This window comes from Helicoverpa zea, chromosome 6 (assembly GCF_022581195.2).
Source record: "Helicoverpa zea isolate HzStark_Cry1AcR chromosome 6, ilHelZeax1.1, whole genome shotgun sequence".
In the NCBI taxonomy this organism is placed as follows: Eukaryota; Metazoa; Arthropoda; class Insecta; order Lepidoptera; family Noctuidae; genus Helicoverpa; species Helicoverpa zea.
The window spans coordinates 10,866,196-10,883,949 of record NC_061457.1 but is presented as its reverse complement, the minus strand read 5'-3'; the positions used below and the strand labels follow the sequence as shown (position 1 = coordinate 10,883,949).

The 17,754-nt window shown below is 37.2% G+C and overlaps 1 protein-coding gene across 3 annotated transcripts in view; it reads right to left on the bottom strand.

The window, feature by feature from the left end:
- Window positions 1-17,754, bottom strand: part of LOC124630948 (serine/threonine-protein kinase NLK) — a 109,048-nt gene that overhangs the window by 24,444 nt on the left and 66,850 nt on the right. The gene's annotated exons all lie outside the window — the stretch shown is intronic.

The window sequence follows — 17,754 nt, the reverse complement described above, 5'->3', positions numbered from 1 at the left end:
TAAAGTTTAATACAATTAACGAATTGCTGCGAAAGTTAATACTTTTATACAAATTGTTTTAATGTTTTATCGGTGAATGCAGCAACTATAAAACTGTGTAAGTGGCAGTTATTTAATCCGTAGCAATGAATATTGTGGTCGTGAAGCACGAAGCGTCTTGAATAGCGGTCATAAAGCCTACATTCGACCTTAGAGCTGACGCATTAGCTGGGGTACACCATCTTGCAGATAAACTTAATCAATATACGCACGCGTAATTTATATCGTAAATACAACTTCTAAGGTATTTGTAATTTTAAATACTGGTCCTTATTTTTGTTGGTATCCGTTTTAGATTACGATCGAAGACTGGGAAATATACGTTTAGGTGCATAATAGTTTGAACTATCAGACTGTCATAACATATTGTATCATATTGTATCCTGTCGCCAATCACATTAATCCATGGCTTTCCGCCATCTTCCCATGAAGTCGCCAACTCAATCATTCTATTCTCCAAGCCTGAATGTTAGTCATACAAAGGAATTTACTCTCGTCTCGGAATTAACCGCGTCGTTGAAAGGCGGTAATCTCTTGTCACTTCGTTAAGTATTATTGTTGATCGTCTGTTTACAGTAACCACTTCTATTCATATCTCGGATCAGTCATTTGGAGATTTCTGGGAAATTGAACCAAAATACGTCGGATGTTTCTTGATTTTGAGGATTGTTAAACGCCTACAGAGAAAATTATTTAATTGGCTGATTATTTTTATTTAAAACACAATAACATAAAAGGTCTGAAGTACGGAGATATTACAGGAAAACTCGTTTTTATAGCAAAGGACACGCGATTAGATAAGCCTTTATTGGATCATAAAACTTAAAAAATAATCAATTAAACATAAATGATAAAAAACTGTGCTCTGTTGAAAGATTGTTTTTTTTTTTGAAATATTCTACCTTTAACATCACAATGCAATCTTTGATTTTGTCATCCATATTTTGAAGTATCGCTTAAGCCATTGATGCAATTTCCCCATTTGCCTCACGCACCCTTTATAATAAAATGTCTATTCAACTTATAATCTCTGCTTTGCCCCCTACTCATAATGGATGCTCATATTACGACTCACGTGCAAGGAATCCCTGGTTTTGTTGTAAATAAAAATACTAGCAACGGCAAAAGGGTACGTAATCATATCGATTTTGAGGTAAACTAGAATAGCGCAGAATAAATAAAAAAGTGGCAAATATGATAAGAAGAAGAAGTATAAAAAGTTTTTATAATAAATAAGTATTGTTGTAACATTATAAAGAGGATAGATTTCATTGTTTTATTTTAGTGGTTCGGTTTTGCAGTAAGAAGGTTCGGAAATTACTAACCGATTTGATAAACTTGCACTATTATGAAAAAGTTACCTCGGGATGCAAGTGAACAGCTCTCATCGTAATAAATAAGGATTCTAAAGTGATTCATTAAAACGAGAGATTAATAACATTAAAATTCACAACACGTCTGTATTCCCAGGGGCCAATGTGATAGGGAGCGACTCTATTACGAATATTGTAGACTGCAAAATGGAAGTTTTAACGGCTAGGGAAAGTAAATGAGGACACATTCAAGTTATTAGCATCACACCACCATCAGTTAGCCTAGTATGAAAGACTATTATGGTGCTATCTCCCCTAAGACCGGCCTCTGCAACGGTTGGCGAGGGAAGCCTAAATACAGTACAACTACGTAATCACTTATAACACGAACAATATACAAACGAAGAACATTAAAAACATGTTTCTTCGTAAAAGTTTCATCGTATTTCATCACAATTCCAAAGTTTTTAGCACAATGTGTTTCGTTTACTTTATTTACATCACAATGAGAACACAAATTATGGTACCTGATGAATGAATTAATTTGTAAGTTGAACCTTTACATTTATTTAAACCTGTTTCGATTGGAGTGAAATTAACTTTTTTGTTTGATTAATTCTTAGGTCTGAAGATTTTTTTTCTTGAATCCCCTTTTTAATTTTAATGTCAAGCTTATGCTTTACTAATGGGTTAGTTTTTTATCTAAATGTTAGGTTAGAAAAGGTTTTAATGCGAGCTAGTAGAGCGGTACACTCATCCCCTATTACTTGGGGACCTAATGGCGACGTCAGTGAGGCGTGAACACACGACAAGTACCTACTTAACGTACTGGGAAGATTACTAGTGCGAAAGTAATATAGAAGCTCTGGTTCTATGCCGGGGTTTTGTCCATGTTCCAGGGAAGTTTTATGTGGTCCGACCAAAAATATGTCCTCATATCTGTAGTTTCATGCTACCGTGGTGTGTGTTTTCATATCAACCTTACATGGTCCTTTGCGTTTATGTAAGCCTCTCAAACCCTTAAAAGCTACGCGTACCAAATCCAAATTTCTTTCTCCTATGATTAGAGACCGCGAGAGCAAAATGTCATTTGTACATGTATAATAATGGGGAAGATCAAAGAAAGTCCAAAGAATATGAATGCCCGAACTTCAGTCACGTAGTCTGCGGTCGCTAGTCTAATCTATTCGAGACCCCACAGAATGCCTTGCCCTATCTGTTGAGGAGATTTCTATAAGTTAGCTGTGTTATTTATTATTATTGGTGCTTGAATTGCAGTTATATTGTATGTTAATGCTTTTAAATTAGGTTCATTTTGACATTAATAGGATTAGGGAATGTCCTTTTACATGTAGATCATTGAGAAGCAATCGATTTCATTTGATGAGTATCAGGAAAAGGATCATAATCACGACAATGCTGTTACAGCACTTGTTGTAAGTCAACAAAGATATTTTTTAAGGTACAAATACTCAAATGTACAGCAATAAATAGACATTAACGTAATGATTATGACGAATAGAGACAGATTATTCTATAAAGCATTATTAATTCACGCATCATAACATCATGATAATAGCTATCGGAATATTGTTTCGAATATAAACTATTGATACCTACTTAATTCAAAGGTACCATATCTAAGAACTCATAATTTTAGAAGAATCGGTGGTCTTTATAAGGTGCCCAATAGTGTGGGAATAAGAATACTTCAATCGTAATGTAAATAAAAATTACATAAGACTTCGACGTAAAAATAATCATATTAATAATACCTTATCATTTACTCGATATTTGTTTAACGTATTCAAAGGTAATATTGATATTCTAAGAGTAAATATTTGTCTGTAGGTAATATATTGCGATGTTATTTATTTTGGTCGAACAGTAGGTAAAGATATTTCGTAAGTTAATTGGCTCCATTGATACTTTATTGAATGGAAAGAGTGGCTAATCGCTCCTTGACATAGAAAACTACAATTTGCGTAAAAGATTGTCCGATTTGGCATGTGTTGGCCTACATTCATGATTGAACAAAATTAAGTATTGTCAACAATTCCGTTTAATTTAAGGCAATTTTTAGACAGGAAATTATACTGTCATCGTATGATAATGCTATCGGATAGTCACGAAAATTTCAAAAAAGGTTCTTACGAAAACTGCTTAAATTTTTCAGTAGGTATCCTAACAATAACTTTGTTCTCGTTTCAGATTGACAGGTAAATAAGAAAGCTATTTTTTACGTCCAATAAAAATATAGTTACTTAAAGTTTTTAAGAACCCCTATTCTGAGAACTTTACATATTTTGAACATTCTAAGCAGCAAAGCTATTGACGTTTTAATTCATAATAGGCTTAAGTTATTTCAGCCTATTTTCAAGTGTATTACAGTTAAAACTAAGTCTGAATAAACTAACATTTGTTTGGCATACACATTTATTTTCGTGAGATTGTGAACACAATAAGAATTGGCAACGTTGGAAGAGCCGGCCGGGCCGGGGGCTCACGAACGGTTTTGGGGCTACACCCCAGTGCCGGGGCGGTAATTATTTACTGAGGGGCTGAGATTCCGCCCCCGCGCCCGCCGCCCCCTCCCCTCGCGCCATCAAACACGACACGCAGGATGGCGTATATGGGAGGATACACTTTTACGACACTCTGCCTTAGTTGCTGTCCTGTTTTTTTTTTAGAAATTTTAACCTTAAGTGAAATTGAAAGTGTAGTTGTTGAAAAATATGAAATAATAGAAAGTTAGTCTTTATTGTAGTGAAATAAAATGATTGTATATCAAAAGACCCACCTAACCTAACCACAAAAACTTTTACAAACATTTTCCTGTGGTTCGAAATAAATTACTTGAAATAGACAACACTAGGATATTCAAAAACGTGAAAAAGTTCTTGTTTGCTTTTTAAATGCGTATTATGTCGTAACAACGAATGTAAAAGATATTTAGGCTACGCACACATGTAGAAACAGTGGAATTCACTTGTGTTCATAAGGCGTAGAAGCATACATTTAAACTGTGGACTGAAAGCCCGGATGTTGTGCAGCTGTGCACCCAAACCCTACAACCGAAAACGTTTGTAGACACAAAAAATCTTTTACAACACAACCTCGATCCCTGGACACAAAAAATCGAACCGAGAATCGATTTGCTTAACAATTCGTTATCGACATCTCTGTTCGCGACCAATATATCAAACCTTCGCCATAACACTGAAAAGGCGTAACAGGGATATTGAAAAATTAATAAACCGTAAAAAGCTTTTGATCTCCTACATAATTATGTATTCATTAATTTGTTTTATTAAAATCCGTATGCGAATACCGTGTCACTAGCATCGGTGTTCATAGCATTAAATATTAATACGACACATTAAAATATTATACAATCGACCTTTTTGATAGCCGCGTTCACGATTACTAGTATTTCATGTTCTCTTTGTTATTATTTTATGTAGCGTTCAAATTCAATTACCTTATTTCAAATTACTATTGTATTTTCATAATCGCTTTTTCGCTTCGTACATAGATCAGTGGCTAAAATTGTAATAGCTCACGCACGCAGCTGTTATTAATTTCATTGGTTTATTTATATGCAATTATATTTTATACGTTTGAATTAATTGAACTGTTGTTTACCCGCGGACGACAGTAACAATGTTGACAAAATAAATCGCTTAAAACAAAATGCTAAAAACAAAGCCGTTTGTTAAGTCAATCTTCAGCGGCGGCTATAAGTGGGGGACGTGACACGAGCTACATGAAAAATAAATTTGAACATTTTCTCCCGAGCAAGTTTGCTTTAAACATTTCATGTTCTAGAATAAAAACGTGTCTTCGCCGGGTGAAAAATCGTATTAAACGTATACAAGCAGGTGTAAGGTGCATAACAAATCATTAGGTTCATTTGCAGAAATGGCATTTCTGTCGTAATATTTCCATCGATGTAAAGCGAATGGTAATATTAACTGCGACTGTACTTAAGGGTTTCCTACTGCTTACGAAAGCTTTGAAATGGCCAGCTTTAACGCACATTACGGGCACAGTATGTTTAGCCATTGTTTCTCACCGCAGCCCGGTAGGAGTGTGCCCAAACAATGCACGGCGACACTGCATTTCGGAGTCTCACTCCTAATTGCCGTGTCTAATTTATGAATATTCTCTTCAAGAGCATAATTATGTGGAACAAACTAACTCAGTTCTGTCGCAATTTCAAGCTCGCCATTATGTTTTCTCTTCATCCTTTTTACTGATAGGGAAGGTACAGATGTGACATTGATGGATCATCGACACCGGTTTATTGAACAAAACCGGTTGACACTAGTTGCCCATCATATTTGCATAGAACGTACTTGAAACGTGGAAAACGTTTTGTTCGTGACTAGAATTATTTTCTAAGATAGCAACATGCGAGAGTGGTGGTCGCGAGACTATTTTGCACATCACCCAATGGTTTACGAAAGACATTGAATTTTTTTCAATTTGTAACATGAATTTGGCTCGAAATGTTTCAGTAAATATGTTTATGGAGGCTATAATGAGTTGATGGCACGATATGAAGAAAATATAATCAGCAACCGGTCAATGTCCCTCGGATGAGAGACGAGAAGTAAATCACGTATATTTAAGATGCGTCGAAAGACGTCCAGCGATGTCGGTGCAAATGACCATTTCGAAGACAGTACGTGGAAGGGAGACGTTGATAAATCGTTCTCAGTAGTTTGCTGGACAAACGTACGATGATCAGAATACATTTTACTCCATATGAAATGATGTGAAAGGCTTCTTTGTCAAGCATGAATGAGTAATGAGCTCTCTCCAAACACAAATGATAACATTCTTGGGAATTCGAATACGAAAACTGTGGCTTAAGTCCTCTATAACATATTTAACAGACATCTGTGTTCGGTTATTCGTTTTATTAATTCACTGCTGTAATGAATGTTCACGATTCTGAAGCGAACACCGAATCCGTAAAATACAGAGTATGCGAATAATAGATAACGCGGGCGAATAAATAAGAATGTTGTTTATTTTCGTTATTGGAAACAAGAAATTGTAAGACTGAAAATATAACCAAAATGGAATCAGAATACAAAGTCTGTGGGTCAACAAATGGCCGAGATATATTGGGCGTCGCGGTCCGCAAATATAGCAGTCCTGTTTTATATTTAGTTTATACTACTAACAAATCTCTTATTCATGATGACACACACGGAAATAGAAATGTTAAATTGTCTACCTACATGTTTAAAAGAGATCCCTTTAAACCAAAAGTATCATCGTATTACATCCTGAAACATGATACACATTTTTTTTTTCTCTTTACTACACTGAAAATTTCTTATGTTTCTACCCTGTAACGTTCCTACTATTTCTAACCTTATCTTCACAAAATCCTAAGAGGAAAATAGTGCGGCGGGATCGCCAACCCATGTTGATCCCACAAATCTTCCTTTAGCAACTTTGTGTGAACGCGAAATATCGGAACCCCATAAATAAGGCAACTTTATACCGTCGTTGAGTATGATTGGTGTCGGTCCTGATATTCGGGTTATTATGGTGTAATCTGATGCGTCATATCCCGGAGTTGGTTGCTACGGTCACTATCCATCAATGTCGGGAGGAATCAAGGGACATTTGCACTGTGTAGCGTCCGCCAAGTGACACGACTTGATCCCTATGGGAAACCGAGAGGGTAGGGTTTTGTTTTAAACACATAGATAGTGGCGTGATGATAGATGTTCGCTTTTTTGTATAGCGATAGGAATCTCCATATGCAGTATAAGAATACCTGTGAGTTAACACTTAGAGGGAACATTTTTATGAACACAAGATAAATGAACTTCGATTGTTGCGTCTAGTTTCAAGCCCTATTTGTATCCAAGGTTGTCAAGTATCGTCACTTCAAAAGAATTTACTTCCGACCGCGGTGTATTGCAGTAGCTACCTACATATTTTCTACATTTGTCAAATATGCAACCTTATGAAATACCTACACAATAAATTCGGCCCAACAAACGTCAAACGAAATTAGAAAATATGCGGAAAAATAACACGGTAAGCTTATAATTCAGTTTGCCGACAAAATCATTACAGCAGAAAGAGGTCACGAAACAAGAACTCCCAATTAATGTTACACACGAATGTGAAAGAAGAAATTCCCATTATTTACATTACGTCCCCTGCGATTGTTAATCAAGACGGAAAAAATGTAATCATATTTCTGTGTGGCTTAATTTTAAATGAATATTAAAACACGTTGGGTAAGTTTGGGTCGAGCACGCTAAGTAAACGTAAAAACGGACAAAGGTCGGACGTTGATGAATAGCGGCTTACGCCGACCGGACCGGAGGACCGGAGGACGCAGTGTTGCATGAGTTGTTATTTTTGTCTGGACTTAGTTCGCACCCTTACAACGCTCTATACAAGATCAAGTCTAGAAAACTACTATAATTTTAATCTGAAGCAATGCATAAGGCTTCTTTGTACTTTGAGCAAGTTTTCTAATTCTATTGAAGGTATTTTCACAAAGAGGGTTCTATGCCGATTGTCAGTTAAATATTTGACTGTTTAAAATTCTAATAAACATTCTACCTCTCAAAGACAATATTCGAATCATCTTTTAAGGGCATTGCAAAATATTTGTGATATTAAATTTGGCAGAAATCTCTTCTGCAGAAGCTGGACCTCCGTCGAGCGTCAGATTACATGATACTTTATTAGGGCCTAAGGGACTATAAAGTGCTGCATATGCCGATATTAATTTGATACGTCATTAAAAACCACACTGCTCCAACACTATAAGGAATTAAAATTACTCCACGAACTGTGGGAACTCTCACGTCTTAACGTTGACATAAAAACAAATGTTTGAGTGAAACGAATGTGACTAATCCGTTGAATAATAAAACTTCAAAGCACGCGGTTCCGCTTCCACGTGACGCCCTGTGGTCTATGGAACATGGTAATGTGGTAATAACACCTTGATTAGAAGCCAACGTGATGTTTCCCAATTATGTACCTGCATTAGCTTATTAAGCAAAGTTTCTAACAGAATAGTCAATGAAACACGCCCATTAACCGGCGGGGAGGCGGCGCCGATCGCGTTCTTCAACGAATTTCCGCCGCAGTTTCTTTATTCCTCTCACAACGGGATTTTCCGCAGGATGCTAATCTACACAATGGAAATTAACTGCCAAAGAAAAAAGGCCCACATTACCAATCTCATTTCCATTTATAAACACGACAGAACTTAATGTGAAAGCTTCCTACAAGGCTGACCTTAAAACTTTTCAGTGCAAACTTTCGCGAATGGCACAAAATTACGATAGCTTGAATACACCGGTGAATTTCTCTTCCGTCCCTGAATAGGCAAAGTAATTTTAAGGACTGCGTGAAACATGTATCTGAGCCTAAACATTTCGAACATGTTTCGGTAAAGCCCATTGCGAATGCTTCTCCCTTAGAATTTCTAAATCGTGAGTTTACTAACAATAAAGAAAAGAGAAAGTGAATTTTGTGGTTATACGCACGCGGAAATTACAGGTATTAGGATTTCGAAATTACTGTGATTATTCTGATTGGTGGTATGTGCAGTGAATTTATCGACATCAATAATTAGGTAGATGAGTATCACACGAGTTGACACTGCTCAAGCAGTAAATTTGCGGCGTAAGCTGTCGTTGACAAACATCAGCAAACATGCGCGCCGTGTCCTGTCTAGCGGAGTACTCGCACATTACGCGAATTGCGCTCGCCACAATAATTCCGAGTAACGAAGTCTGCTCCGGACTACACGCTGAACATTTTAAATTTCACTTCAGGAACGATCCCGAAATGCGCGAGGAAAATATAAAAACTTGCGTTGGTTAACGAACACAGGTGGCAGGTGGAGATTGAATGCGACATGATACTCTTCATTACGGCAACATGAATACATTTGCATTGCGAATGAGACGTCTGTTTTCTGTGAAAGAACAATTTTGAATACACTTATGTGCCAGTGCATTTTATAGCAGATTTAACGCTTCGGAAAGCAAAAATGTTGATTTGGGGAGCCGCAATACGGTAGCGTTTATCTAAAGCCTATCGGGCAAGCTTCCAAGACGTCATCGAGACGGGGCCGCACAAGGGGCTACGCCAGCGCTGATCTCGAGCCTGCGAGCCAAGAAGCCTCTCGGTCACCCTGTGCCAAGTACCGCCGGCGAACCCTTAGAGGTGTCTGCCACAAATTATTCCAAAAAGTAAAAGATATCGAGCGCTGTTCACTGACACGATTTTGAGGTAGATTTATTGGAAATTATTCAGAATTTCAAAATAACATTTGTGATGGTTAGAAAATTACCAGCTATTCCATTTATAGCAAAGACAGCTGCCACCAAAGAAATATTGGACGAAGTTAATATGATGAGAGCTAATTCTGTAACACGATTAATCATCTGGCGTTGGCGAGTGGCAGTCCTGGGTAATCGATAACTGATCAACTATGTTTTGGGGTTTTGTTTGGATGTAGGAGCGGATATGGTGCGCTCATGAGTACGGAAGAGGTGGGACTCGGGGGGAATGTCGGCGTCATACGAAACAGTCCGGAGTTGTTGTTACTGCGAGCGAAAACACGAAACCGCTCTCACTCCCACGAGAATACGACGCCGAGCCAAAAGTAGCAGTTTTAACGTAATATGTAAACTTGATGCATTATTTAGACCGAAACGAAAAGTAAACATACAAATATTCCGACAAACCTCAACTATCCTATGCAAATAGTTACCTATCATATTGTCCAACAGATTTCCCGAACTGTCTGATAGTTAAATGTTGGCTCGTTAAACATTTTATGTCGAAATGTTCTTTGTGCGAAAATGCCTGCGTAATCGTTTACAATTCCCAGCTTATAATACTCCAATATTTAATCACAATCATGATAAACGTCAATTGAACGCGCCGCGGGAATATTTTGAGATACAGACGCACCGATAGTACTATGAACGAAAACTCAAAAAGCCTGTATAGATTGGTGGATAGATTAAGCCGTAGCTTTAAGCATCTATACCGGCTGAGCTGACGGGATAAGTAACAAAAAGTAATGGTAAACAGAAGAGTACAAATTTAATCTAGGGTCTAGCCAGGGCTCCGGTTCCCGGGAGGGCGTTAGCGAAATTGCCAGAATACATTAACGGGAAGGGTCGCCCCCGCCCTATCTCAACAACCTGCAACTAAGCTACGACACAAAATCTCTCTGAATGGCAAATTTTAGTCGCATTACGGGTTTTCATACTTTTTATCGTCCACATTCGTGCTGCAGTGTAATTAATATACTTTCTATTTTGCGTAGACAATAAGAGCGTGTATTATGACTTGAGGTAATAAATCTGAGAGTTATATCATTGAAAGACTTAATGAAGTCGTGGAAATATCATAAAACGGTTATTTACGGTGAGATTCTTCTACCTTAAGCGACGTCGCAGTAAATAAAACCAAGGTTTAATGTTTCACGAAGGCCTCCATGTTATGTTATATGCGTAACGTCATTTTTAGCATGCTTTTGTCGGCAGTTAGCATTGTTCTTTGTGTATTCCTGATAAGGTTGTAACAAAGACTCACACTTGTGTGATGATTGTGGTCGAGTAAGAAACTGACGAATATTTTGTAACAAGCGGTAAGAGCGTATTGCAATTTCAGTGCAAACCAGTTCGTCGACAATCGACAAGCATGAAATTATATTTAATACTTATTGTAGTCGCTTCAGAAAGAGTCGTAAGATTCTCCAAATTCAAAATGTCTTTTAGATAAAAGTTATATTGCTCGAAATACTTTTGTAATGACGTTCGCACAGAGGAAGGCTCTAACGCGAGGCAACAGATTTTACTGCGTATCCTACAAGTTTTAGTGCCGTTTTTATATGAACGTCAATTTTTTACGATTTCTTTTCGGTCCTAGGCTTCCGAGGCGTCGCAGTTCGTTCTGGGTTATTTTTCTCTGACCTATAACGCGTTTGAGTGCGTCTTTGAAAGGATAAATAATAAAGAGTAGCAACGCCATATAAATAACGCTACCGCGATGTACCATAAACATAAAACGTGTTACGGGTTACTGTACCCTTGACGATCCGACCAGTACACGACTCGTACCACACTAATACCATTTCGGGGAACTAACTTTCATTTTATATTGGTACTTTTGGTATGCAAACATCCAGAAACCATTTATTTGATCAGGTATTCCTTTCAAGTCGGCAAGTGCCCAACCTTTTTTCTGTTTTCCTACTGAATATTTTTTCATCAAAAATAAAGAATATTGTTGAAGGAAGTGTTGAAAAGGGATTTCGGTTATTAAATTCCCATGATGATTTATGCAGCCCGTCACCCGTGTAATGTACGAACAAAAATAAATAATAAAGTTTGCTACACAGCAAGCAATAATGTTTACTATCGAACGTTGAACTGAAGAAAAACTGCTAGACATGATGGAAGCTAACGAGCGTAAAGAATACCAATCATACATACAAAACATCACATTAATTACACCTAATGTGGTGAGTGCACTTGTGAGTGGCTTCTGATATGCCATATTTGGTATAAATGGAAATTGATTAAAGGCTATATATAGTGAAGAGGCCATCACATCCCCTCCCCCACGAGTTTTTCAATTAACGCTAGACAATAACCAGCAGCCTGACTGATTTCTGTTTTCTTTTACTTCCAAATGAGAAGCAAACACCACTAATAAAAGATAAGAGCATAATAAATTAAACGGGAGCTGTCTGAAACAAGGACATGTGCAAAACTAAAACATATGGTGCGAACATGCAAAGCGTTGTTGGTAATCCGAATGAGGAGGACCCACGCGGCAAAATTTCCAACAAACTATGCCACGATATTTTCTGTAGACGTCTTGGAATTTGCGTCGTTTGTTCGGGACTTGAAAGCTTTACTTCAAATAACGTGACTGAAAGCCTGAAACTCGGTATGTTTGATATTTGCCCCGGCCATCCTTTGATAATAAATTAAATGATGAGCGATAAGACCGCCCATTATGTCACCGACTTTAACCACCAAGTTTAAGATCAAAAATGTAAAATTGGTGTACCTAATAAAGAATATCTATCTATCTATCTATCTATCTAAATGAATAATAATCGAATGAAAACATGGCGGTTCACGTTACAAAACATGTTGAAGCTTGGAATATATTCATGCTAGTGAAATTACTAGGATTTCCGCTTACATGGTTTGCTTCCGAATTTAAAGCGATAGCAGTACTCGCCTTGCTGGCAGACATGCAATGTAAGAGTTTGCAAATTTAAACTGGTGAAGCTCGGAGGCACCATTTACAACTACCGCAAAGCATCTAAATGATTAACAGAATTTAGACCAAAACCAATATTTGCATTGAAAGGTAAATTGTAAACAAGGCTGAGAATTATGACATTCAGATTTGATGAGAAAAATAATGATCGAAGATAAAACTATAATCTTATAGGACGTGTATACAGATACAGCACATAAGCTATTCCATAAGACGCGATGCAAACCAGATGAAGCGTAGAACTACATCAATAACATTACCAACAGTAATAATTGCTTAGTCAACGATGATCATTGACTGTGCACGACAGCTGAGAGATAACGTAATGCTCGATAGATAATGCAGGGAGTACCCTTCCCATAGTAATGGGAAAAATATACGACACTACACTACGAGTCCTGAGCATGCAGTAGCTGTAATTATTTTCAGGACTTTATTGTTAGCGATATAGCCTCAGTTTTTATGTGCGCGTAGACGGAACGGACAAAAGCCAGTAAAAATCTCTGACACAATGAGCTCAGTTCCTTCAGAATGGGAAAAATAAGCATTGCGATGTTATGGTGTTCATTTATAAAGGTTGCAAATATTTACTAACGACCGGCGCAACTCGTTTTACTTTAACAAATAAGGCACCTGTTTTTAAACATATTTTTGCACTTTGCTGTAAAAACCAAGTTTTGTCATGATTATCAAATATTTAAGGGTCCAGTCCAGACACAGTCATTTGGTAAAAGCATAACGTTACCATAATTTATATTCAAAATTAAAACTCATCATGACTACAATATACATCAAGTTTTCCTCGAACAGTTTCGCACATAAATCTACGAGTATCTAAAACAGGCAATACTGTGGTCAACCGCAAAACAAACTTTAAATAAAACTTATCTCAAAAACGGAATCGAAAGAGGAGAATATATTTGCGATAAGTAAATACACTTGTACCGATCCCCGTACTTAAAGCATCCAGCTGTCTAAGTAAATCGATGAGCCTCTCAAAGCACAAGTTTGCGAATGTACTAGTAACATAAATTATATTACCGTACCTGTCTACTCGATATCAAGTCTCCGTTACGAGCCCATCCACTTTGGGAGCAAACAGAATTACTACAACTGACAAGGACATTACAAATATCCATTAGGATTCTGTAGGTGGAAGATGAAAACCATCAATGTTTATTGACGGGTTATGGCGGGATCAAATATTTAAGGAGGAAAATGCATTGGCAGAACAATGTTGATAATATAATGCCCCGCGCCTTTATATCAATACCATATTCAAAGTCTGTTTAGAGACTGTACAAAAATTGCAAAAGAGGAAACAAAATAGTTCCGAACATAACAATGGAAAAAATGATTAAAAGAAGCGTTTTCAAAAGATGCCCTATCATTTAGGAAAACCAATTACAATTACCGATGCTTTAGACTCTAACCTAAAAACTTTTAAAATTAGTTTAAACTGAAACCGTGCAAAATAAGCGCTATGAAAACCATATAAAGGCAAGCTAATCTGCGTGTTATAGTTAAACAGATGATGGCCGAGCATCGATTGGGGAGCAATTAAGCGTGCCGGTCCGCGTTAATGGTGTGCACGGGCCTGAACGCGACCGCCATAAACTGTGATCTGGTGATAAATTCTTAAATAATACACTATACATATAAATAATATACGCGAGAAGTGCAATAAACCGTTATCGTAGATATTATGAGGGGATTATGGATAATGTTCGGATACGGAATGGAACTATAAGTTATGGCATTCACAGTGATGAAATCTCTGACTTTACAGCATTAGCAGACGACTGATATTTAATATCTACCGGCAAAAGTGAATATGTGGACTCTTTAAAAAAAAAAAAAAAGATTCCACATGCTCACATATTCATACTATTGTTTTGTCCATTATTTATTTATTTGTGTCTTGCGTCATTCGTGTGTTTGAAATAAATGGATTTTCTTTCTTTCTTTCTTCTTTCATACTTGAGAAGCAGAATTCTTACAATCAAGACACGGATTTCAAATAAAAATGTTAAATGCCAAATAAATAAATCGCAACCAAAACAAGACTCGATCTGGTTCAATATTTCGTCCGGTCATTTCAGCTACTGCTTCGATATTAAAACCAGTACAATAAGAAAGGCCAACGAAAACAGTATTCTGTACGGAACTCCAGAGCTCTAATAAGAAGTTATAGTCGACATAATGTTTGTTTAGGAAACATTAACATAGACGTGAAGGAAATAAACTCGTACAATTATTTTAAATGGCTGCAATTTTGAAGGAACTCGCAATACTGGAGCTAATAATAAAAGCTACTGGAAATATATGGAAAAGGTTATAAATATAAACGGGGAGCCTTGTCCTATAATTTTCTGAACATAATATCTACGCAAGTTGCTCTGATGTTGTTGTAAGGGAGAACATAATTTTTCGCTTTCATCGGAATTCGAGAAACTGAAACTTCCTACGGCAAAATAAGTAACTTTGATAGATCTGAAGATGTTCAACCTACTCTTTTGAGACATCAAAGGTCATCTCGGAAACATTGATCGGTAGGAACTTTTTGGTCTTAGCATCCGCAAGAATTTATGTCCAGTCTTTGTGAGTTTAAAGTTCTGTAATAAATTAGGTAGGTACCAAAAGATTTTAATGCGCATTTTCATAATTAGCGAAGGCCTTAACGTTATATCCTTTGTCTGCAATAGAATACGAAAACATGGCATAGATCTTGCCAAAATGTTCTTACACGATGAAAACGTATGCACCATAAATTCAATTTAAAACAGTTGTCCCACGCTCGGACATAAATTACTGTAGATCTTGCTATCATTAATTAATATAATTTCAAACAAGGTTTTCATAATAAATTGATTACACTTGTATGAACTAAACGACCTTAGATTATAAGTAAAATTTTATATATGCTACTGTCACTTGTAATGGACCAATCTAAATAAATTATAAAATGAATACCGGTAAAAGTTGCATACAGATTAGATGTATGAGCTTATGACTTGAATTAATGATATGAAGATATCTCGTATGAGAATTATGTAAAGAAAAGGCCATATTCAACCATTTTACAGTTTATTTTAGTTACAACGACAGAAATGTTAGCTAATAGGCTAGGGAGTAATTCTCCGTTTTTTGGTTCTAGGATACAGGCCTTCTCCCACTTGCTCATAGCCACAAGATAACCGTCAGTTTGGTACCAGTACGTAATAGCTGGCAACCTGTTTCGATCTACGGCAACCCCTTTGCCAACCGTTCTGATAATTGCATTATGCTATCCTCGCAGGATGATCCGCTTTAGCGGTCTGTACCGCAGGGGGCTTTGGGCTAGCCAATAAACTACCTACAACATTTATCAATCCAATGTCACAGCCGATTAAACCAATTGATCAATCAAATATATTTATGAAATACGTCAGGTATTCCTTTACTGACAAACGACCTAGCTAGACAATGAAAATAGTCTAGTCTTTTGTTTTACTGAACTTATAATGGGCATTCCGCTCATTCTTGAATCATTGACCGATGTTTATTGGTATGTAATTGATTAGTGTTTTTGCATGTAATTGATTAGTGTTGTGCATAGAAATAGCATTCTCCTATTCTGGTACTTTGGAGACGATAGTGACGAAATTGATATTGATTTGTTCTATAGGCAATGAAGTGGGCACCTATAAAAACGAAGTGCAAAAAAATTGAATCTTGAAACTCAAAAATTTGAACAAAGCAAGGACGTTTGGTGCATCGACACATCGACTCCGAATCCTTGGAAATGCTGTGACGTCACTCGGTGTCAATGTTTCATCATAAACGTAATGTAGGTGTGTGTATGTGTGAATCACAGCAGATATGCTCCTACATCAATAAAACACGTTAAAACACTCGACAGTCGCTCAACGACCCCCCAGGTGCCGACAAAGGGGCTTAGTCGCCTACAAACATCTGCATTCGCGAGATAGCTCATGGATTCCGTATAGTGCTCCAAAAACCTAGAATAATTTACAGCATGCAATATTTACGACTATGCTACACTATTGTAAGATTTGTTTACGAAGCCTGAAGCTGTTGCCCATAAAGCAAGGACATCTGAAAGACCTACATTTCCAAAAACGAGTGTTAAACAAAACTGGTCTCAAACATCACGAAAAGTGAATAAGTCTTACAAAACATGTAGACGGAAGAGAAGATACGAACAAATATCTAACAGTTGCTTATAAAAGGTTTCAAAAACTTATGGAAGACTCAAAGGCCTTAATTTGGGCATTCATGGCGTACGTTGAAACCTTTCAAACGCGTCGTGTGACGAGACGTGACCTATTGACATTCAATCAATTCTCTTTCGGCCATCTATGAGAGCGCCGACTGCGATGCGATGGCGTGCCTAATAAAACATAATAGATAACAGACAAACGTCACTCGCGATTATTTTCGTAGAAATATATGTTTGCTTTTTTATGAAATACGGTTTGTGAACGTAAATAAATCAAGAGCAAGATGAATCTGTGATGTGTCGTCGTCATTTATAAGGTGTCCTTCATTATAAATAGAGAATTCAAGTTGAACAAACTGAAAATGAATGTCAGGGTGAGATTAAAGTTTCAATAAATAGCTCGAAACCAATTTTGACTCACGTCTAGCCTTTATTTATCTTTGCTTATTGATTACTTTTAATACATAACTTTAGACTTGTGTAACTACTGTGTAGTTAACATGTAATTAAGTAAATATCCACCGCTGACTAACTCAACAGCTAAAATATCGTTAGTTATGCAAATAACAGGATTCAAAATTGCATTGAACAGCATCCCTATGTAGGTAAATAGGCGATAGCGTGTCTAGATAACAGTAATCTGGACAGCGATCTCAATTTATACTTCACAATACAATAAAGTGGTAGTTAGCGGGGCGATATCGGCGCAAGAGCACGGCCGGGCGTGACGCGGCGAGGTTAAATCGGGCCAGGCGGCCCACGCAAAACCGCTAATTAGGAAGCGCACGCGCAAGGGCGCTGCACCGGCGCGCGCACGATGCGCAGGCGACTCCACACAACCGCTGAAACAAAGACAACCAGCGCCCG